Genomic DNA, 24,124 nt, shown 5'->3' with positions numbered 1-24,124 from the left:
GAATGACATTCTTGATATTTGTGAACTGTGTCAACTTGAGCAAGCAAATAATTCTTAATGAGATTTATATATCTTTATTTTTGTATAAGGATCATTGCATCCACTTGAAAGGGGTGTAATGAGTGTTAAATGAGCAAATACTTTAAAAGGCATAAAAATAGATATCACATATTGAGGTCCTACCATTAGTGAAAAGGACCAAAATCTCCAGTCTAAACTCTTGATGTCAAACATTTCAGGATTCAGATTTTTTCTCAGATTTTAGAAAGATAATAGTGAGTGTATATTCCATGTTATATAGCACTGGCATATTAATAATTCAATATTTTTTGAATATTAAGACAGATTTTTAAAATACTACAATTGACTTACATCCTTTCGGGTCAGGTCCTGCCACATAATGAGTGTAGGTCAGGTCAGATTTTGCATGAACAAGTGACAAAAATGTATTATTAAGAGATTCAGAATTTCACAATGCAAGTTTATCATATATCTTACAGGTGGTAATATATTTTAAATGCCTGGCAAACATCTGGCTATATCCTGGGTGCATATTAAGTGCTCATCCCTCCTTGACCTTGGTTCTTCTTCTCCCCCTAATATAACAGCCCATTTCTAGCTTCCCTGGAGATGTGGGCTTCAATCCAGAAAGCCTCTCTGTGGGAAAGCCGTCCATTTCAGCATGAGTTCACACAGGGCATTGGAATTCCAAATAGCTTTTCCTCTGCAAGATTTCTGCCATTCCCTAAGCCTTCTCCTCTCTTTTCCCTCATCCTACACTTCCCTTTCTATGACTTTCCTACTTCCTGACATGTTATTATTTGAAGATGCCTCTGGCAATAAAGTGAATGGGTTAAGTCTAATTCACTAGGAATATTCCCTAACAAAGATTTTTCCAAGTATAGTTATGATAGGGAAAAGATAGGATTCAGTAGGCAGAGAGGGAAAGGTTAGGACTTGAGGTCCCTGGGTGGGGAAAAACACATATTTTGGAACAGTGCTGGGAGCAGCTGACCACAGCAAACCCCCTGGGGTATGAGGTCCCTCTTAAGAATTTAACAGACACCACCTGCTCCCCCTCAGGTCCCCTCAGGAATTTGACGATCAAAATACCTAGCTGAACCATAAAACTTATACATGGGACAGTATGACCAGTCTGATTCCTCACACAATGGAGTCGAGCCAAGCAGGAATGGACAACCCAGCGCCTAGAGTGATCCAGCCAGTAAGGGTAGGACCTGAGAAGGAACGAGGGGGAAGGGACGGGGATGCTGACCAGAACCATATAAAACAAGGACCCTTGCCTCTAGTTGCAGGCATTCACTTTCGAACGCCACCTTTCTGTAAAGAGAGCTTTCATACTGTTCTTCCTTTCTGATCTTAAACTCTAATAAACTTTTTCCTGCTGCTCGTTTGGTGTCCTCCTCTCCATTCTTCAAAGCGGTGAGACAACGAATCCCGGGTATTGAGATAATAAACTCCCGCAACACGGTCATCATTGTTATCCCTTTTCGGAGTCAGTAATGATTGCAGAATCTGGTGAGGGTGGTTTGGTGCAAATAACACACACGCGCGCGCACACACACGTATATACATAAATGTGTATACTAATAAAGATGTGTCCGTACATCATAATATATGCATCCATTTATATCTATATCTGTGTATCATACATATACAATATATGTATACACACACATACACGCACATAATTTTCCCCTCAGGCTTATAGACTTAAGACAAGACTGAGCTATGTCTTTCTGACCTATATTCACTGGCAAGCCGTGAATGTCTCCATGATTAGTCTGAGATTAGCCAGTGATGGAGACAGGAGAAAAGCTACCTCCTATGCCTTTAAAATCTCCTTCCTTGAAGGGCACCTCATAAAAAAACACTCAGTGGATATTTAAAACAGTTTAGGCATCATAATAGGCTCTATTCTGGGTCACTTTGTACACCCAAATTGTTTTTTTGAGACTATTAACAATGTCATGCTGAGCAATTTAATAAACACAATCAGTGGTAAAGCCTGTTAACTTTTGTTTTACTGGTTTGAAAAATCATCCTCATATATATCTACTCATGGTTATATGCCTGCTTACTTAACTAGCGAATCTTGAAGAATAACTTCTGCATGTATGATAGGGATCTTTTATTCGTGGGTGACAGAGCCTATTTTGCAGTTTCTATTCACACCCAAATTGTTCTTGAAGAACAATTCAGGCATTATTTGTGGGGGCCTCCCACATTCAGAATAGGTTAATAGCCAATGTCACCTTCACTGGGCTGTTCTTTGGATAGAGACCATTAAGGGAAATAGCTATTTCAGTGAGTGGCATATTAAAGTTCTAGCCCAGAGCTCTGTCTGCCCCTGGTTCCAATAGAAGTGATCGTGGCTCAGTGAGGAGGTTGCATTCCTACCATCTCAGGGTGTAAATACAGAGGAATCTAGCCACAAGGCTGAAGCTTGGGGAAGGTGGGGGCCTGGAAGGATCAGAAGGAGCAAGATGCCTTCTCACTCAAACTCTTTCAAGTACCTGTGTCCACAAGACACTCATTTCCTGCCCATTCACCCATCTCATACCCACCAGCCCTTTATACTTTCCATTAGCTCTTCACGCGCTCATTCATAGATGAGTTTACTAGTTCAGACCTGAAATCCTCTTTCTGAGCTAATTTCTCTGCCCTCCATTTATTATGCCTCACTATCTGTGCACATGAAATGTTATTTTAGAGTTAAGTGTTAGCAAAGCTTCACTTCTCCCCAAGAAGCTAGTATGTTTACTGCATGTGGAAAAATTTTTTTAAATTATAAAACTAGCCATGTTTCCCTTTAAATTTTCACTGCCTGGGGCTCAAGGCCAACTATGTACATGAATCAAGAGTCCAAAGACTCATGGTAAGTATCTTTTTTGGTGTTTTGTTCACCACCCAGGCCAGGTCTAGAGTTCACATTCTAACATATACCTTTCCTGGCCCTCATCTCTTATTTTAACTCATTTGATCTGTTCCTGTTTTTGACTCCAGTTGAATAGAACTGGATTAATCATAATCCTGTGTTCATATTGTACTTACGTTTTCTTTTCTTTCTTTTTTTTTTTATTGCAGGTGATCCTGTAGTACAACAAATCCTTTGTGGAATGAGGCAAGGTATAAATAAATTACGAGTAAGTAAGCAATAACTTTGGAGCAGGAAGAAAAATGAATACAGAAGCAGGACTAGGAAGAAGGAGATCAAAATTACTGTGCATGACAAACTAGACTAGGGTGAGGTGGCATTTCCTGGGAACAAGGAGAGTAAAGAAATGTGAGGCGATGGGCAAGGCGGAAAATAATTACGGTTCCCACGGAGAAATTCTGTGTGGGAACCGTCCATCAGTTTGTGGGACCAGAGAAATCTTAGGTTCAATAAATGGGTTTGTTTGCCTTTAAGAATGTCCCTCTACCACAGCAAACCTTTAGTAAACCTTGCTACCATAACAGCCTGGAATTGGTAGGACACAGAGAAATGACAGTTTCCACAGTGAGACTTGACAGGCCATTGGGATAGGATGGCAGGATGAAGAGAGAAAGCTTGGATTGTTAGAAAATGATAAAGCAAGTAGTAATGGGGCCCCGTAAGGAAATAGTTAAGTCTCTCAACACATGAGAGAAGAGATATTCTCTGAGATATTCACCTTTTCCTTTTCTCCGTTTCTTCCATTTTTTTTATCCCTCTCTTTGCTTTGCTCTCTCTTCTGTAGCTTTCTTTTCCTTCCTGCCATCAGCCCCTATTGCTTATTATCTCTCCTTCTCCCTTCCTTCTCAGAAAGTGTTTGACTATCTCCTAGGTGTGGAGCCTCTGCTAGGCTGTAGGCATTTAGAGTAAAAAAGAATGCATGGCTTCTGACGTCCTGGAGCATACATTTTAGTAAAGAACATATAAGAAAAATTAGATTAAAAATAAAATGAGTAGAGTTTATGATTAGTGCTATAATAAAAATAATCAAGGGATACAGAGAGAGTATATAAGACAAGTAGGGTGGAGTAAAAGCTATATTCATAGGGAACATATTTCTTAAATTGTATGAATTAATACCGGAAGCAGTGGAAGGCTCCCTCAAAAGCTGGAGTAATTTGGGGCATCATATCTCATTTCAATATTTATTCTTATTATATGCTGTTGAAATTGGGTCTAGGAAGGAAAGTAAATGGGTTTATGGTTGTGCATTTTCTACTTAGGCCTTGGTTCCCTTATATTTCTATTTAGCTATTCAAAATGTGATGCTTTTATGTAAAAGCAAATAGAGTAGCTGTCAACAACTTTTAAAATGTAAACCTATTTGATTTTTCTCTCTGCCTCTCTGTCTCTCTCTCTCTGTCTCTCTCTCTGTCTCACACACACACACACACACACACACACACACAGCATCTATGAAGCAGTCAATGGTCCACCTTCTAAATAAATTGATACTGTTCTTCTTATTCCACAATAGGAGAAATTTGCAGAAACCAACCATATTATGGGTTGAATTTGTGGACTTTATGACTCTGGACCATCATTTTCTTTCATCCATGCTTTCATGGAATGTATTAACCTTGGATGTTTTTGTTAAAATTTATTTCCAGGAAGTATTTTAATTTTTCCAAAGTAGGAGTCTGATCCTTTACAGTTAGGAAACGTTACATTAACCCTGCAATGAGTAAGACAGGATAGTTTCTAGTTATTTTTGTGAATTAGTCTTTGAGTAGGTCCTGTCTCTCTAGTGACTTTCTTGACCAGCATGCTCATATTTATCATGACCAGAAAGAGACAAAAAGGAAAAGGCTAGAACTCAAAGTTAGTTGTAGACTTTGAACCAGAGAATTACCATTTTATACTGTATTTTTAAAAAATATAATAATAATAATTACAGGAATAGTTCCCACTTTCCTGCCATTCAGGCATTTTGCATAAATTGGCTGTTTTTACTTCTCAGAACCTTACAAAATTAGGATTATTGGCCTTATTTATATGAAAAGAGGAAACTGAGGCTTGAAAAGTTAAGTCAAAAAATTCACACCTAGCTTGTGTCAATTAGAAGGAGGTTAATTAGAGGTTAAAAAGAGGGAAATTGGATAAAGTTGACTTTCTGACTCCACAACTCCAAAATGTATCGTCTGTCTTCATTGCTGGGCTGTGGTACTGCTCTCTAGTCAGAGAAAAAGGTAGACTTATCCACGAATAGCCGAGACTTACGGTGGGGGGGGGGCAGTGCTTTTGCAAGGTAGATGCTCAGAAAACACTCAGTGAGGAAAAGGAGCTACAGCATAGTAATCTAACAGGAAATAGGGAGTGAGACGTGTGTAAAAGCAGCTGGCAGATATAGTAAGTGTCTAGGCCAAGTTATTGTATCATTGATACAATCCTCATAATATCTGCTTGAGAGTAGTTTTATTATCTTATTTTGCAGACTAGGAAGTCAGATGTAGAGAAGGTAAGCGACTCGACACTGACTGACTGAGCGACCTTGCAAAGAGCCTGGGTTGGCACTATTGTTTTAAAATGGAGAAAAAACAACCCCCTGCGGAATTATTATTAACTAATGTGAGCTTTCAAGTCAGTTCACACAAAATGGCTGTTAGTGTAACTAGTGAATAGAAGATACTTGCTAATGATCACAGTTCCTGTTTATTATCACCATCACTAGCACTTAAATCTGCTGCTCTATTTGCTTCATTTTAGGAAGGTCTCCTAACAACGTGGCCCTTGTTTCTCTGCAACAGTGAATCATCACCCACTGTAAAATAAAATCTCTCTCTAGAAGGCAGGAAGCATTGCCAGCATGGGTGGAGAATGTCAGAGGACAATCTTTAGATGTATGAGAAAAGTTGGGGCACCTGGGTGGCTCAGTCGGTTAAGCATCCGGCTTTGGCTCAGGTAATGATCTTACGGTTTGTGAGTTCAAGCCCTGCATCAGGCTCTGTGCCGACAGGTCAGAGCCTGGAGCCTGCTTTGGATAAACGTTAAAAACAATTAAAAGATGTATGAGAAAAGTAGCGTTCAGTAAGTTAGGGAATGTGGTGGCCATGAAGATGCTGTTCTCAGAACTCCAACTGCAGGAATCATACCCCAGTCCTGCACCCTGAAGTTCCCTCACAGTTTTTGCACATGGAACTGGGCTTCCCACTGGCTGCTCCAAGCCCAGGAGACTGGCAGACACTAAAGCAGGCTGCTTGCTGGGAGACGTGGGACCCTCTGACAGGAGGATCCACGTCTTGGCTCTAGGAATTACTGGGTTTGGTGAAACTGTGTTACAACAGTACTGCAGTCTGAGACTTCTAGGCATTCTTTGCATCCTGCATTCTTTGTTAAACCTGAACTGAGGTCTCATGGTGCATCCAGGCTCCCGCTCCCAATATTTTCCTCACACTGACTCTGCTTCTAACAAACACAATTTCCCAACATCTGGATTCCCATCCCCAGTTAACATGATCTTTGAACAATTCATTTATTCTTGGGTGTCTCATTCTCTCTCTCTCTCTCTCTCTCTCTCTCTCTCTCTCTCTGTTTTCTTTTGCTAAACTGAAAAAAGACAGGGTTATAACAGACAACTCTTAATTGCTTTCATTTTATGATTCTAGAGTTATCAAATGCTGGCTATAATGTGGATTAGCACAGTGTTTCTTATATTTCAGTGTGAGATCATAGTGGTGCTAAATGGTTATTCCATGTGTAAATTATTCTTTGATCTAAGAACAAATATTGTTTTATCAAAGAGTAAATATTGCTTTGATTTTTGGCTCATGGATACCAACATATTGCAACATAACAACAACAAAAAAAGTATCTTTGAAGATTTGCCATCATTAACACTTCTGATCCAGAACTACTTATATAATTTTGGAGTAAAGCATGAAATCTTCCTAATTGGCTTCTTGTTTTCCAAATTGAAAAACAATTTAATTAAACAAAATTATATGTCCATTATTACCATCAAAAGCTGACTCAAAATTCAACTATTCTCTTTCATTAGTTTTGAACTAGTGGGAATAGTAGCAGTGTTTTAAATACAATCATGATAAAAACACAATCTTACTCCAAGGTAGAATGCTCCTTCCTAAGTCAATACCTGATTCTTTAAAGGCACAATAGTTGGATTATTCACTTAAATGACGAATAGATCAAATATGGGATTTTTAATACAGAATGGAAAGGTTATGGTATTTGTGCTACAACTATAAGAAGCAATAGGTATTGTCTGTCTTTAATTAAGAGGCGACCACTGATAATCCATCTTTATCAATGGATTGGAACATGAGCTTGAAAACCAGCTAGATTTAATCTAAAATGGAGTGTTGAGATTTTCCAAAATCTCTTACACATTATCTCAGTGTAGGACTATTTTTTATAATCTTGTTCTAAGGCTATGATCAATGAGAACTTTAAGAAGGATTTAGTGGTGATGATAGGATTTTCTTCTCTTGAAAGATGTCACACTGGGGAAAAATGCATTAATGGAAAAGAATTTTTGAAACTTATTACTTGGCCAAATTTTACAATACATGGTTAAGACCTTTGTTATCAAAAGATTTTAAAAGCCAGTTTATGAAGGTAATAATCTTGATATGTTCAACCTTGATATGCAAGAACTGAAGTAATTGTCTTTCCAGATTTTGTGGTATCCCAAATTAAAATGCAATGAAATTGTGCTTAGGCAAAGTCTGTCAGTAACATGTTTATTTAAATCCATCTTAGCTGTGAGAATTACATTCAAACTTTATTAAAACAATTTACATTTTAAACATTTTCATTACATTTGTGGATTTATACAAATTTGGGTTCTATTCAAATGAATTAAGGAGAAAACAGATGTATCATTAGTGTTTGTGGATATCATGTCCAGGAGTAAAAGCATGCCTGCTGTCTGGTAGGAGTCACCTGCCTAAGTTCAATTTGGGATAAGATTAGCTACCACTTCAGTTAGAAAAAAAAAACACCAATTGCAAAAATATTAGCCATCTTGCTAGATGAAAGTCCAATTATGAATATAAGGACATAATGCCAGCAACATTATTCTGAGGGTTCGTACCATTCATCAACCCCAAGGTGAAAACTGAAATATCTAGTACTGCCATAGCAGCTTGGCTTCATTTGGCAGGTTGCATTTGCAATTAGCATGAACATTTTTAAAATTTGATTAAAAAAAAGTGGTTGGCCAGCATTATTTCATTTTCGTTTTTAAAGCCATTTATAAAGTACACTAAATTCTCTACTTCTCCATGGGTAGAGTTGGACTCAATAAATGTTCATGGAGAAGGTTGCATTTCAACCAGAATGTTCTTCTTTGCTTATGTACCCCTTGCATGCACCATAGTGACTGTATTTCTCCTCTCTCAATCTCTCTTTCAAAAATAATAACTACATGTGTATGTAGATATGTATATGTATGTATTTATATATGGTGTGCGTCTGTGTGTGTGTGCATGCACGTGTGTGTGTGTGTTTGTGTGTGTGTTTATGTGAATCCTTTAAAGAGTCCATGAAGATTTAATTGTTTTCAAACACCTGATCTCATTATTACTAAGCAGATTCTTCATTTGGAAAGCTTCTTTCCTACCTGATACTAGCTGCATTTTAATTCTAATAAAAAATTTACCAATAAAGTACCATAGGTTAGCAAGGCCTTGTTATTTATTTGCACTTCCAGCTGGACATTTTGAAGTCTTAGTTGTCAGTTATTCATTGAAAAAAATATATTTTCTTTTTGAAGGATGCCTGGCAATATTCCTGCCAGCCCGTAGCTTTGGGTACTATAATGGTTTCAGATTTACCGTGTCCTGCCATTTCTTTATCCTCTCCATTTCTTTGCCTTATTCTTGTCTTATTTCTTAATTGCTTATTTTTCTTCTGACTTTCTCCCTTACGGCCAGCTTTTCAGATTGAACTCCTTCCACACCCCCCCACACTTTTTTCTGGCCAACTATTTTTGCTGAAAACCTGGGCTTTCCTTGCTCTCCATTTTAGGCATTTTTTTTTCTGATTTATGTCTAGAAAAACATTGTTCTTCTCATGACTCCAAAAATATCAGCATATTACAACCTCAGCTAAGTGTTCCTTCCCATGCCCTGCTCACCTCTTAAGAAAGTAGAAAACTACTCTCAAATCATGCTTGTTATTGCTGTTGGTAGTTGCAGAAATAGTAGTAGTAGTTGTTGTTTTTACACATTTGGAGAATACATGGCAAATACTTGGAATTTCCTCAACAGACATAATTGCATTTAGTGAAAGCATCAGCACCACCTAATTAAACAAGCCAATAATCTACAGTTGTCTTTAGACTAGAGATTTCAAATTGGCCATTGATTGGCTGTACTCATACACGGTTGTATTTTCTTTAACCACAAAATTAAAAAAAAACAATCAGAACAGTTTAGAAAAATATAAAAATTGTCACTTTTTTGTGGCGGAAAAATTAGTAGATTTGGCAACAATTGGCTTTGGCTGACGAGTACTGCCCCCTTTAATTCAAGTCTACTTTCTTCTTTTGCTAGCCCCTACTGTTCTTTATCATTTCATACCTCCTCCACCTCACTTATTGATATTTCCTGTTCGGCCGCAGTAAGAATTTGAGTTTTTGAAGTATGCTCAATCCATGTTATTTATTGCTTCTACTTGACCAGTAAGTTCTGGCAATTGTATCCTCTGAACTGAGCATGGCAACCTTTTTCCTTAAAGGGCCAGATAGTGAATGTTTTAGCCTTTGCAGACCCTAAGGTCTCTGTTGAAAGTTCTCAGCTCTGCTGTGGTAGCCACAAAGCAGCTATAGACAATGCAAACAATTGTGAAAGACTATCTATATTCTATATTTATAAAAGTAGGCAGAAAGCTAGATTTGGTCCACAAGCTATAGTTTGCTGAATCCTGCTGTAGATGATCATGTGCTAAAATTTGTGGTCCTGAACACCATGTGAATGTGTGTGTGTGTGTGTGTGTGTTTGCATTCCTTTTGTCTTTGTCTTTCACATAGTCTGAGAATACTTAAAAAAAAAAAAGTAACATTCAATGTTGTTGTGTTACCTAAAGACAGAATCAAAACTCTGAATAGAGAAATTTTCATGAGCTGATAATTTCCTCTAGAGGTGTTTCCACTACTTCTCTCTTTAAAATATCTTAGGTTCTATGCACCTGTTTTTCTACCTGTAAAATGGAAAGGAGGGAGGAGATAATAACCATTTGTCATAGATTGTATGAGGGTTAATGGGATAATGTCTATAAGTTGGTAAGCATAAATAAATATTCAATAAATAGCAGCTGGGGTACAGTGGTGGTAGGCATAGTGGCTGTATGTAAGTTTGAGAGACATTGTGCAGTTGACAACCGTTGGGAGCCATTTTGTGCATTAATAAAAATGTGATATTTCATGGAATTTTGGAGTTTAAAAAGTATTTTAAATGTATAATTCCATTTAATCCTCGGTCATACATTCTCCAATTATTTATTTAGCCGTTCTTCCTAGCACAGTAGCTGGAACATAGTAAGAATTTAAATGTTAGACAATATTGACCACATGAATAATTTCAAAGAACTTACACTCTGGATGAGAACCCGATGGTAAATCAATACATAAAGTTGATGATTGTATACTATGGTGAGGATTCTTTAGGTAATAAAAAAGGTCACATAATGCAGGTTAAGGGGTAATTTGCTACTGAATTTTGATGGTGGGCTACTGGAACTGTATTCCACATGGGTAACATTATCCTAAAATATAAAATGTCAATGAGGGCTGTGGGGTTGGGCAACCAAGGTGGCCCTGTTTAACCTTGAAGGGCCCCAGGAATATCCCTGGAACATACTTTAAAAAGGTTATTGGAATTCACAAAGAATTTATTTACTTCCTTGAGGAGCAAAGACTTGAGGAAGTTAGTAAAAAGAAATGGTAAAATAAAAACGACAGTCTTCTATCATAGACTGTTGGCAGATGGGAAGCAGTCATAGAACAAAACAACAACCAAAGGACCTTGGCCTGACATCTTGGTTAAGTGCAATAGCACTAATGGCAAAACAACTTGTCCAGTGCTTTCTTCAGTATTTCTTAACAGAATTATGGGGGACGGAATGAGAGTAGATGCAGTCACATGTTCAAGAAAGTTTAGTTCATCCACCTTTGATGAGCTGTAACATATATTTGAGGAAGGAGTATGTAGTCACATGGTCATCAGAACTTTCTAGGTAGAAAATTAGAGCCGTGTGATAGATTTTGGTCACTTTTTTTTTCTGTATACAAAGGGAAGCCATCAAATCGTTTGGACCATCTACTAATAACCCAGAGTATTAACTAAGAGAAGTATTTACTGTGAAGCTCTTATAAGCATTGCCTGTATTAGAGGTATTATGTATACATTACCTTATTAATCCACTTAATAGCCACAGGAAGTAAACATTAGTATCACTACTTTACAGATGAAGACACACCAACTGAGTCTCTGAGAGAAATATGAAACAATTTAGGGGAACCTGTATTTCAGTCCAGACATACATGCTTTCACCCACACCTCAGTTCCTTATATTATATATACGAAGTTCTGACCACATTGATTGAAATGAATATGCTTTCCCATTGAACTGGTACCATGAATGGTAGTTATGCTCTTTGCTATATTACCCTATCTTACAGCTGAAATGATGGAGAATCTGAAATCTAAATGGGCTTTACCATCTCTATCTGAACAGGGAACTCAAAACTCTCAGCCTTTCCTGGCTCTTTGGAGTATGCAGTGATCAGAGGAGAGGCTGTGGGAGTGTCCATGCTTAGAGAGAGCTTTGCAGACACAGAGAGGGAAGACAGGTGGAAGGGTTTGCACCAGCAGCCCTGGCAGTGGACATGGGTCGGGGCCGGGAGAATAGGGTTGTGAGCATGCCACAGTCTTGAGTGCCAAAAGCATTTTCAGGCCCACAGAGGGTCATGGGTGAGCCAGGTCAGTCAGTGGTCTCATAATCTTTATCAGAATGCCAGGTGTTCAAAAGTCAAATACTTACGTGTGTGTGTGTGTGTGTGTGTGTGTGAAGGACTCTGTCTGCAATCTTAAACTGAGTGAAAACGACCACTACTTTTTTCCGTGTGTTTTTGATTGTTTTGTTTGTTTGTTTCGATCTGAAAGACTGCCACTTTTTCTGCCTGGCAACTCCTATTAGCTTTCCTTGACACCACTCACAATCCTCCCTTTTTGCTCTGTGCATAACTCTGTCGGTGTGTTTACCACAACACTAAACGTTTTTATTCGGTGTATTCATCTGCAGGTGTCTCTTGACTCTAAAGCTGCTTGAGGGCAGGGCCAATGCTTTATTTAATCTCTCCGTCCCCTGTACCAATCCCTATAGGTGTAGCACCGAGGCTCTTTGATTTGGATTGAATGAAACAAATGGCAAACGAATATTTGCAATTTTACCATATGAAGGCAAAATGGGGTTAATTAGTTGAAGATTCTAGAGAAAGATTTGATGAAAAATTAAGTACTGCTTCCCCTCCCTCTGATTTCCCGGTTTGTGATGAAGGATGTAAAGCTGTCGGGGTTTTATGAATCTTGCCACTAGCCAGAAAACCTTTCAAATATGATTCAATTTCATGCAGACAGAGACTCAGAGCAACTTGGCAGTTAACTGCTAATGGCTTTTAAGGGTTTAAGTCAGCCCTAAACATTATTCCAATGAGTTTTTGTGGTTTAATTACCTTAAAACATTAAGTAGTCAAAGAGCCCATCAATATAGATACATTTAGAGATATCAAATGTGCACTGCTCACAAATACCGCCTTGAAGGTGTCTAATACAGAATCTTATTTTGCCAAAAAAGCATGTAAAAATAGTTTAAGTTTACCTATTTGAGCCTAATGATGTGTGCCATCATTAAGCTGGGAGAAATGTGAATTCAAAATGATCCTCTAAACAGCAAGGAAGAGCTTTACAAAGCACGGGACAGAGCAATCTCATCCTTGCCCTGTTCGCACCCACACCACATCCACCTTAAGCAGTGTATACATTTAGTAGTTCTGATCCCAGGCTTCGGATTTCAACGGTTCTGGGTTCAAATCTCGCCTCTACAGCTTGTAAGGAAGTTAAGTAACAGGACAGTAAGTCTCAGGGAGAATAATAACAATAATCATCCAGCTAAATTTTTATGAAGATGTCAGGAAACGATCCATATAGAAATATTAATAGTACCAGCTAGTATGTGTTAAGCATTCTTTTATTTTAAAAAGGCTGTTCTCATGGTTTATGGAGGAGGGAAAATAAAGGAGCTTGAAGGTTCACTATCCAATTTTAAGGCTGTAAAAATGGACCTAATATCTTCATTGTGATTTTCCTTATTTGAAGTTTAATTAAAGAAGCCAAAGGTTGTCACTTATTTTATGCACTGTTTTCTTCTGCAAAACTCATCCTTATCCTTGGACTCACAATAACTTCATTACTCTTTTCAAGTCAAATCACATTCCAATCTCAACAATTCAAATTAGCCTAAGATCCCGCACTAACAAAATGTTAATATTTATGAGTAATGCATTTTGGGTTCAGAGATAGGGAGAGAAACCTTCAGGGAAGCAGAAATGAGTTATTGGCCTGCTATAGAATGTGTCATTTGGAAAGAGCTTCATTGTAGGGAGAGATGATTCAAATGCACAATTTCAAGGGGCAATGCAATCTAGTTTACTAATCTCTCATTATACTAAGGTGAGGCTTTTGTGAACACTGACTGTTCATTAGCATCTCGATGCCACAGAAGAATCCAGATAATGGGTGCCAGTTTTATTCTCATTATTGAGCAATTCAAATGTTTGCATTTCTTTCATTAAGCCATCATTTAAAAAATTAAGAGTAGCAAAGGGTAAAGGTGGATGATTTGAACCATATAATCATGGGCATTTTATGTTAGGTAATAGTTATGTATTTTTAAATTTGAAATTCTCCAAGTAATGTACGTGCATACCTCATGATCTCTGGAGTCACACGTCTCTCTTCATTTCTTCTTTCTTTCACACATTCTGTTTTGCTCTCTCACCAGACAAGCTGATCTCTCCCCTATGATAGAACTCAGTTCTGAGACTGTGCCTGGAATCTGTTGACCATTTCTGATCTAATGCATGTAAAAATGTTTTTGCCTGGTTACAAGAAAAGGTAGATTTTTTTTCCCCAAAATTTTTATTTAAATTCTGGTTAGATAACATATAGTGTAGTATTGGTTTCAGGAGCAAAATTTATTGATTCGTCACTCACATATAACACCCAGTGCTCACCATAAGTGCCCTCCTTAATACCCATCACCCATGTAGCCCATTTCCCACCCAACTCCCCTCCAGCAGCCCTCAGTTTGTTCTCTATCGTTAAGAGTCTCTATGGTTTGTTTCCCTCTCTCTCTCTCTTTTTTAGGTTTTTTGTTTGTTTGTTTGTTTGTTTGTTTTTAACATTAGGAAGGTAACAGAGAAGTTGAATAGCCTAGTAGAAAGCTACAACTTAACATCTATTAGTAGCTGGACAAGCCAGTTTCCCAAAATTGACATAAAATTCCTTTAAGTGAGGGAAACTCCAAATGCTAGCTCAGAGATTTCAATTAGATTTTAATATGGGATCTTAACTGATATTCAGCTATGGGAAATAGTAACTTAACAAAGGAAAGAAAGAATATGTATAAGCTTTTCTACTTCTTTACCTCAGGCCTCCTTAGGTTGAATCTTTTAGTAATCCCATCAGCCAATGCCCTGATACAAGGTAAATAATAGTGCTAAACAGCAACAACTTCAGTTCCCAGTATCTAACTACATCTAGATGGTCCTTGAAGTGTTGGGGGAAGAGGAGGTTATATGTGAAAAACACAAGACTGGTGTGAGGACCAAGGAAGTAAATCACCTAAAAGGCATGTGTAAGTTATATTGCATAATATAAATCTAAGGTGCCATTAGATTAACAAAATAATGATTCACCGTGAATCCCCAAAATATTTATTAGATTTTAATTGCTCTAATACTAATAACAGTAGTAGTAAAGGGGCCCCTGTGTGGCTCAGTCAGTTAAGCGTCTGACTTCAGCTCAGTTCATGATCTCACAGTTTGTGAGTTCAAGTCCCACATTGGGCTCTGCACTGAGAGCACAGAGCCTGCTTGGGATTCTCTCTCTTCCCCTCTCTTTTCCCCTTCCCTACTCACACTCTTGCTCACACACTCTTTCTCGCTCAAAATAAATAAATAAGCTTAAAATGTATATAATAATAGTAGTAGAAAGTACTAGGACAATTATAAATCTGTCTGTATTGTGCTATAGTTGATTAAGCATGGGTTTGAAGTCAGACAGACTTAATTAACCCTATGGTTTCATTCTTACAGCTCCATGGCATTGGGCAATGCACTTTACTTCTATAAGATGTGGATAACAATTTGCATTTCCAGAGTTAGAGATAGTGTATCTAAAGCATGTAGCATGGTGGCTGACACATAGGTATTCAATATTCTAGTCCTTATTTCAAGAAATTTCCATCATAAAAAGAGAGAATGGGTTTCTTTAGAAGTAAAACAGTGTCTGTGCACCTCTAAAGGGGCCAGAGGCAAGGGTGGCAGTGAAGCATAGATAGTGGATGGACGTGGGTCTAGATTCTGGCTGGTTGAGTGAGGTCTGGCCAAGGCTCTGATGAGACATGAAGACAGACGCTTGTGCTTCAGGTTATTTTAGTTCTCTGTTTTATAGGATACCGCAAGAAGACATTTCCACTCAGAGACCCTTTGTTTCATGCAAGCACACCATTAGACTCACTTAAAAGCTGATAATCCCTGCCAGCATCACTAGCCTCTGCCAGAAGAGGAATAGAAATCAAGTTTCCCTGTTGGTTTTATCAGAGAAGAAGCTATTGAACAGTTCCTCATGTTCATCATTGAAAGGGCTCTAGGTTTTTATAGGTCAATTGCTGAAACTCTCTACGTTTCAGTTCCCTCGTTGATAATATGGAGCCAACAATGAAACCTGATAGACAGGGATACTGTGTGCCATTTCTATCCGCACATCAAGCGCCTGTCACAGGGTCTTTTTAGGTGAGGTGTCTCAGCCACTCCAGCCCCTGCTAGCCAGATCTCATCCATGACAGGGTGAACCTGAGATGGTATCCGAGCCCCTAACATCTTCTTCATCTTGCTTCCATTTTCACTATGTTCTGGATCATGGTCACAAAGTAATATCAAGCTCTATTCCTTCCTCTTAATACTAAATAATAAGCCAGTGCGTTGAAACTGCTGTCATCAGCTGCTGTTAAAAACCCTACCTCTGAACTCATTAAGGAGGGGTTAAATGGTTTCATCCAAAACCTTCATTGTCATCATGATCACTTGTCACATGTTCTCTATATGGCCATTGCTAAAGTCTGAAAGTTTGTGTCTCCCCCTCCCCCCAACTCCTATGTTGAAATCTTAATTCCCAAGCTGATAATATTTGGAGGTGAGGCCTTTGGAAGGTAATTAGGTTATGAAGGTGGGAGCCATCGTGTTTGGGATTTCTGCTCTTATAAGAGAGGTGTCACAGAGTTCCCTACTCCTTCCATCATGTGAGGACACAGTAAGAAGGAGGCGTGTGCCATCCAGAAGAAGGCCTTCACCAGAACCTAACCATGCAGGTGCCTTGATCTCAAACTTCTAGCCTCCAAAACTGTGAGAAATACGTTTCTGTTGTTTGTGAGCTACCCAGTCTTCAGTGTTTTGTTATAGCAGCCTGAACAGACTAAGATAGGCGTCATTGGGCTGTGTTACACACATTATCTCATTTAATCCCTAAAACAACTTTACAAGGTAAGTATTATTATTATTACTATTTTATAGATGGGGAAGATGCAGCTTATTTGGGTAAATAATATGCCCCAAGTTCTAGAGCTAATACAGAAGAGGCTGGAGTTTGAGCCATGTTTTCTGGTTGTAGTGTCCATTTATAGTTCTTTGTATGATTCTCTCATCTAAGGTCAAGTGACTAAAAATAAGTGGCTTAAAATCATGAGGAAATTTTCGTACGGCATAACTTGGCCACCGATTGGCCATCACTCCAGTGTGACAATGATGAGGTTATTTGTCCTTTTTTTTTTTTAAGTTTATTCATTTTGAGAGAATTTATTTTGAGAGTTATTTATTTTGAGAGAGAGAGAAAGAGTGAGCAAGGGTGTCCGTATGCTACAGTATGAGCAATGGAGGGGTAGAGAGAGAGAGAGAGAGGAGAGAGAAAATCCCAAGCAGGCTCTGCACTGTCAGCACAGAGCCCAATGTGGGGCTAAAACTCACAAACTGTGAGATCATGACCTGAGCCGAGATCAAGAGTCTGACACTCAACCAATGGAGCCACGCAGGTGCCCCTATTCATTTTAAACCTGAAATGTCTTTTTTTTCTCTAAGAAAAGACCCTGTTCTTATTAGGATCAGCAGCATAGCAAGTGTAAGCATATCTTCTCATAAGTGTCTGTAGATAGTATGTTCCTGGATTGTTTTAATTTATAGTAGAACTGGAAGAATATTATGCACATCAGTCTTATAAATAATGTGACATAAATAACAGCTGCATTTAGTGCCAAAGCAATTATTTTCTTCTGAAGTAATCATTCATTTCTTAGTGGGAACTGGAAATTTACATTCAGCATGGTCTCCTTACATAATTTGGGTGAGGCTGCTTTACTCAATTGCCTGGATGTTTAATACCTGAAAATAATTAGTTTTTATTTGAGAATTGTCAAGATCTACTGGCACTTTTTACTTTTGCCTGGGATAAGGAGCAAGATTGTATTCATAGTAATGGTGTAACAGGTACTCGTTTTGCTTTCAGCCTTGTAGGAGTGCTGCAGAGTTGATACAATGAATCCCCAGTGCCTGGTGCAGTGCTCCGCTCTTTTGCGTGTGAACTCCTTGTACAGTGATTTGGGGAAAAAACATACTATATATTGGGCCCTGTACTATATCCTGGGTACACAATGGTGAATACAACAGAAATTACCAGACCTAAACTCTGATCTCAAAGATATTTTTGTCTAGGGTAGGATGCAGGCAATAGAAGTGTAAAAAATATGAATTTCAGTAAGTGCTATAAAAATTGAGACAATGAAAGCAAATTGCTTAATGATCAGAGACTATGAGGGCTTAATTTTATAAGGAGGACTCGGAAGTACTAGAAGCAGCTTGTCCAGGAAAAGGGCAAAGCTGTTTTCCAGGAAGGGAGAAGACAACGCATTCTTCTCTAGAGCTGGAAACAACTTGATGTTTTTGAGGAACTGACAGAGGCCAGTATAGATTGGACATAGTAAGCAAAGATGAGTTATAGCTCAGGGAGAGATCACAGAAGGTGCCAGAAAACAAGGAAGCTAAAGAAACTTTCAAAGTTAAGAAACTTTCTCTGGGCCACCTAGTTAATTAGTGATCCTTTGACACCAGGTTTCTATGACTGCAAATCCCAGCTTATGTATTATGTACCTTATGTATTATGAGGTCCTAGAATTGAGGCATTCAGTAACATAATGATGAAACTTAGTAATAATAATAATTACAGTAGCTAAAGTGATTTGGTTCTTCGATGTCAAACATTCTTCTAATCGCTTTTCATGCACAAAAGAACTTAATCCTCGTGTGAAAACTGTGTGGTATTTTATTCTTGGTGCAAAACAACATTATCCCCATCATACATATGTATGGAGGTTACATTACTTATCAGTATCACACAGCCAGTCGTGGATGGACTTGAATTTGAACCAAGAGTCCTAGGACACTTTAGAGATTCAACTTTAAATGCTCAGCTTAATGACAGATTAAAACTTTTTTATTATTATTATGAAGCTATTTACAACTTACCCAAACACTGTAAGAATAGCACAGTTTCTTTTTCTTGAGGTAAAGTTGTTGATATGATGCCTTACCACCCCTGAAAGCCTTACCAAATGATAGCTACAACCTAGACCCTCTCTTCCTTACTACAATACAACTATCAATATTGGAAAAGAAAAATTGATACCTGTTTTCTGATTCAAGACTCTGTTTAAGTTTAACTTCTAGTGCCAGTGATGTCTTTATAGTAAAGGGATTCAGTCTAAGATTATACATTGTATTTTGTTGTCATGTCTGTTGAGTCTCCTTCAATTTGTAGAATTCCTCATTCTTGGTTTGGCTTTCATGACCTTGTCACTTTTGAAGGTGATAAGTCGGTTGTTTTATAGAATCTCCCTCAGTTTGGGTTTATCTGATATTTCCCCATGATTAGATTCACGGGCATGCATGTGACAGAAATATTGCCGTGTTCTTGTCGTTGACTCCAGTCAGGGGCTATAGTTACAATTTGTCCCAATTTTGAAGGTAAGAATGTTGATCACCTGATTAAAGTGGTGTCTGTGGGTCTTCTTCACGCTCTTTGTGCTCCAACACCCCGCGTGGGCTTCAGCTCTCACTCACAACAGTCCTGCGCAAATTCCTCCCCTACCCACCTGAATTTCGCATCCCTGTGCCAGGCTACTGTGGCCACTCATTCCCCCTCCATGCTTATGCACTACTCACCTCCAAATGAGTATCCCTTGCACCCACGCAGGCTCTGACCCTCCTAAGCTTATTCAATCCCATCTGATGGCTGTTGGACAGAATTATAAAGTAAGGAGGAAGAAAGGAAGGGAGGAAGGAAGGAAAGAAAGCCAAATCATAACTTTTAATTAAAATAAAAGACATAGAGAAATCAATTGCTTTCATTTGAGAAAAGTGCCCAAAGTGATGCTAGCTGAAACAATGTTGAGCACATTGTTCTTTCTCATTACACACCACAGAAATTATTGCCCATGCCCAAAGAACAACAAAAACCAAAAAGCATTGTTCACCTGAATTTGCTTCTTTCAACAAAACATAATTAGGATATGTTTCACGTACAGTGAAATATCCATCATTAGCACAAGGGCCAACCTTGCACATTGTATGCATGTATTATATACATATATTATATATATATATATATATATATATGTGTGTGTGTGTGTATATACATATATACATACATACATACATATATATATATATACATATATACATACATATATATGTATATATATAATGGATATTATGAGCTATGATCCCTTAGTCTGCCTCATTGTACCTGCTGTTCAGTTGTCTAATCACTGTTCTCAGGAAGTTAGGTGTTTTTCTAGTATGAAGAGGCTGTAATTAATCATTATGTATCCCAGTTCTTTTTTCTCTGTATTCTGGACAAGATAAATATGCAACTGGAGAGTGCAATTCTGCTTGCCCTCACTTTTAGACATAACCTGTTCACATCTGCCTTGAAGCCCCCTACCCGTAATGGCAGCAGCAGAGTAGTTTTGAGAACAAATTTTGGGGTCAAGCCCAAGATATACTATTTGTAACTTGACTTTGACCGCATGGCTTACTTAGGTAAGCTTCAGAATCTTTACCTTTAAAATAAGTATAATTTTGTGATGTTGTGAGGAATAAATGTAATAACTTGGATAAAGTGCTTAGCACTGTTTGGTTCAAGGACTGGAAAGCATAGACTTAAATGTATCAAATGCTTATCATACTGACAGCTACTCTCCTTTGAACATGATAGCATTTCGTTAATTTCTCTCTCATAACAAGAGCTGTGTTTTATTTGTGAATCATAGAATCCCACTGGGCTGGGATCTTAAGGGCAGCAACCAGGTTTCATTGCTATATCCTCAGCACTTAGTATAGTCACTCGTAACATAAAAGGTACTCCATGTATACATGAATTGAAAGATGGAGGGTGGTGGAATAGTGGAATTGTTAGATGAATGAGTGTGTGGATGAAAGAATAAATGCATGAAAGGATACGTGGACAAAAGACTAAACAATTATAACAAAGAATTCAGCATTTATTGAACATCCATCATGTGCCAAACAATTAGCAATTTTACATATATGTTATTTAACTGGGTTATTATGTTATGGGAGAGAAAAACGAAGCTTAAGAAAAAATAAAACATTGTTCAGGCTTTTGACCTTACCAAAAGAGCTCTAAAAATGTTGTTTCTGTTTTGATATGACCTGCAATAGAGTCTACCTATTCAACATGATATAAATGTTTTTTATTTATTCATGAGATTGGATTGTGCAATTATTAGAAAAACTGAGCATAGTCTAAACTGTTGAGGTGGATAACTATCCATTAGAGAAAAAAAAACAACAAAAGACTGGGTGAATATTTCTATATACAAACGAGCCTGTGCACTACCCTGGAGGAGACACAGTTTTCTTTATTTTCTTTTTCTGGATTCAATCCAGTAATGTCAGAGATGAAGCATTAAACCTATACAATATCTTTGAAGGATAACTCTGAGGGATTATGTGGGCACAGAATTTATAGGCTCCCACAGATCACTGCTACAACATTATCTATAGTTTCTTGGTAAAAGTTCATGCCTGTGAGTAGGAAGATGTTAACTAAAATGTGACGAGATGGTGCCCACAGTAGAAGAGTAGTTATAAGAATCCAAAAATAAAAGCCCCATGGCCCATAACCCATTCCCAGAGTAAATATTTGCAGAATGTGACTACATTCTAGAATCTACAATCTGCATCTAGAATGTAGTTCTAGGTACTTGGGAGGCAAAGCCCAAGATGTATGTCGCCTGCCCTCCGGTGTCTCCTCGTCCGCAGAGGTGAAGATGGTGGGAAAATGCATAGTTTCAGAGGTATAATGAACGTTTGTGTAGCAGAGTGAAAGAGACACAAGTGAAGCCCTGAGAATATGGCCCTTGATGGGCTGAAGGAGTTGGTGATGTTGTGGCATCAAAAATAGGTGCCTTTTTTTTTTCATTCATGAAACATGAGTGGAGATCTGCCAGAAGGATAAGCGAGGCCTATTCTGAGAGAGGAACCACAATAAGATAGACTACTACACAGCTGGGATTCAAAATGTTTCCCTACGACCCTAAAGGCTGCATATGGCTCTGATTTTCACTTAGAAAGTTTCGTTTTTGGAGAGTGACCTTTGAGTCTGAGAAAGCTGAGGTAGACAGAGGTCAGACCATGAACCATAGAGGGGAATGCACAGAAGCACATGTGTAACCCTGTTTCCTGTCATATTGGAGCCCCTTGAAACTATATATATATATATATATATATACATATATATATATATATACACACACAGATACATATATATATACTAATTATATATACTATAGACTTAGATATAATTTCCAAATATATACACATATATGCACATATGTACACAATACATATACACATATATGTAATTACATATGTGTTTATTTATCTTGAGAGAGAGAGAGAGACAGCACAAGTGGAGGACAGGCAGAGAGAGGGGGACAGAGAGAATCCCAAGAAGGTTCTGCACTGCCTTCACAGAGCCCTGTGTGGGGCTCGAACACATGAAACTGTGACATCGTGACCTGAGCCGAAACCGACAGTCAGCCCTTAACCAACTGGGCCACCCAGACGCCCCTATATATTTTTGAAGTACATGTTACAAGCAACAACTTTATCAACTAGTAGATGCACACGAAAGGGGGATCTTGATCATTATTTCCTCCTTCCATTTTATAATTTTTGTTGTTTTCTCTTACAGGAATGGTCACATTTTGACTGATCTTACTCCTTCTTGTTTCATTTCATACAGTACTCAAACTTGAATGAATGATAAAAAAAATTTCTTGTACCTTTCCTTATTATTTTGAGTACTGATGAAGTGTGACCTTAATAGAATTAGGAAAGTTGTAGCATCTCAGTAAATGGCCTGGTAAGGAGCATGGCTCAGTATTCATTTTTCCACCTCCATGTCATGCTGTGCTTCTTGAAATCAGTTGTGTGCTGATGCTTAATTAGTCCCCAAGAGGAGACTTTTCTAAGGACTTTCAGGTATCATTTAGCTTTTGTGTGGAGTGTGCTATCAGAATGTCCTTTCTGGCCTGTAACTTCCCCGTCTACATCATCATTCCTAGAAACAGATCTCCTGGTATGCTCTGACAGTGGTTTCTGAAATTCCTGTTGATATCCAAATTTTTTGGAAGAGCCAAAATAAACAAATAAATAAAAATAGATTTGTATAGCAAAAGATATGTATTATCCAAATCCCTTAATTTATTATGAAATGAGAATGAACATTTGAGCAACACTTAACTCACCAAAATGCTGGCTCCATTGCAATTACCATTCCTTTTCTCTATTAGACTGTATTTTGTGTCACTCATATTCTGTATTTGAAAGGCGTCTTTAGTTTTCCTAAGCAAATTATTAGGTTTTCAAAAATAAGATAACACAGTTTGGTTTTTTTGAAAAGTAAAGAGCCCCTTCTAGACTCTCCCTTCCCTTTGTTGGAAGCAGTAAGCCAAGAACAAAAGAATCACAGTGGCATGTCTAAAGCTTGGAGAATTTGCTCAGAAAAGTTTCCCAAACACAGGTCTTTAGGAGCCAGTAAATTAAACACCTGACACACTGTCTCATTGGCCCCAACACACAGGGTCATCTGATTATGCCTCCTCATAAATGGCCAAATTAATCTCAATCCCTTTAAAAGGTATAATTCCTGTAGAACCCAAGAATATGTGGTTAGTTACTGTCACTCCTGAAAAGTTCTGTTTCTCTGGTACTAACTGATAAAGACGGGGATTTCTCAAAGTCAATCACTCAAAATAAAGAACTTAAATCCGTTTTAACATACCTCTGGGAAGCAGATCTACATTAACCTCGTCTAGGACTTCTCTGGCAATAATAAGGTTTAAGAGAGTGCACAGCCACTGGTGATTTCTGCAAGTGATACAGTGAGGGGACAGAGACAATGAGGCAAACATAAAATGGGACCTGGGATTAAGGGATCTTCCACTCAGCCATGTGTAGAATGTTGGAAATTAATGTGCTATTGTTTAGCAGGCAGCTGTCAAGTTATTGTAATTTGCAAAATGCTTTTTTTTTCCTCTTCTCCTTCACTGAAGGCATGTTAGAAATGGCTTCATTTCTGAGGGATGACAAAGTTAATCCTATCTTGAGTTCCATTCGAAGAAAGTGACACTCAAAGCTTGTTTTGCATTTACCAAATGAGCCAGTGAGTTCAACATTTACTGAGCACCTCTGAATGGAAGACTCACGGTTGGATACCAGGGTTATAAAGATGAATTGAGAACAGTCAC

At 38.1% G+C, this 24,124-nt stretch overlaps 1 long non-coding RNA gene across 1 annotated transcript in view; it reads left to right on the top strand.

Moving 5' to 3' along the window:
* The first annotated feature begins 3,106 nt into the window (after positions 1–3,106).
* The window catches only part of LOC125153210 (uncharacterized), a 37,903-nt gene continuing 16,885 nt past the window's right edge, over positions 3,107–24,124 (top strand). Inside the window, exon 1 of the long non-coding RNA XR_007147436.1 lies at positions 3,107–3,150. This is a non-coding gene — a long non-coding RNA (uncharacterized LOC125153210). The remainder of the gene's footprint in view (positions 3,151–24,124) is intronic.

This window comes from Prionailurus viverrinus, chromosome E2, assembly GCF_022837055.1.
Source record: "Prionailurus viverrinus isolate Anna chromosome E2, UM_Priviv_1.0, whole genome shotgun sequence".
Classification (NCBI taxonomy): Eukaryota; Metazoa; Chordata; class Mammalia; order Carnivora; family Felidae; genus Prionailurus; species Prionailurus viverrinus.
This window is presented reverse-complemented; position numbering and strand designations above follow the sequence as displayed.